The following is a 225-nucleotide window of genomic DNA, read 5'->3' as shown; positions in this document are numbered from 1 at the left end:
TTGGTGTGTGTTGGTGTGTGTTGCTGTGTGTTGCTGTGTGTTGGTGTGTGTTGGTGTGTGTTGGTGTGTGTTGCTGTGTGTTGCTGTGTGTTGGTGTGTTGGTGTGTGTTGGTGTGTGTTGCCGTGTGTTGCCGTGTGTTGCTGTGTGTTGGTGTGTGTTGGTGTGTGTTGGTGTGTGTTGCCGTGTGTTGCCGTGTGTTGCTGTGTGTTGGTGTGTGTTGGTGT

General features: G+C 51.6%; 1 protein-coding gene across 1 annotated transcript in view; it reads left to right on the top strand.

The window, feature by feature from the left end:
• Nucleotides 1–225, top strand: part of LOC111672457 (receptor-type tyrosine-protein phosphatase-like N) — an 18,166-nt gene that overhangs the window by 9,382 nt on the left and 8,559 nt on the right. The window lies entirely within an intron of this gene.

The sequence above is a fragment of the Seriola lalandi genome, unplaced genomic scaffold, assembly GCF_002814215.2.
Source record: "Seriola lalandi dorsalis isolate HSWRI2012SDOR001 ecotype SW California unplaced genomic scaffold, Sedor1 jcf7180002054899, whole genome shotgun sequence".
Classification (NCBI taxonomy): Eukaryota; Metazoa; Chordata; class Actinopteri; order Carangiformes; family Carangidae; genus Seriola; species Seriola lalandi.
Note: the sequence above shows the minus strand (reverse complement) of the source record. Positions and strands in the feature narration are given on the sequence as shown.